This window comes from Rhincodon typus, chromosome 43, assembly GCF_021869965.1.
Source record: "Rhincodon typus isolate 14 chromosome 43, sRhiTyp1.1, whole genome shotgun sequence".
In the NCBI taxonomy this organism is placed as follows: Eukaryota; Metazoa; Chordata; class Chondrichthyes; order Orectolobiformes; family Rhincodontidae; genus Rhincodon; species Rhincodon typus.
The window spans coordinates 4384716-4384925 of NC_063374.1; the positions used below are offsets into that span (position 1 = coordinate 4384716).

The 210-nt window shown below is 58.1% G+C and overlaps 1 protein-coding gene across 3 annotated transcripts in view; it reads left to right on the plus strand.

Annotated features, from left to right (window-relative positions):
- Nucleotides 1–210, plus strand: part of snx15 (sorting nexin 15) — a 19917-nt gene that overhangs the window by 9177 nt on the left and 10530 nt on the right. The window lies entirely within an intron of this gene.

The window sequence follows — 210 nt, forward strand, 5'->3', positions numbered from 1 at the left end:
AGGGGATGGGGTAAGGTTGAGGGGGATGAGGTGAGGGAAGGGGATGGCGTAAGGTTGAGGGGGATGAGGTGAGGGAAGGGGTTGGCGTAAGGTTTAAGGAGATGAGATGAGGTGAGGGAAGGGGATGGGGTAATGTTGAGGGGGATGAGGTGAGGGAAGGGGATGGCGTAAGGTTGAGGGGGATGAGGTGAGGGAAGGGGTTGGCGTAAG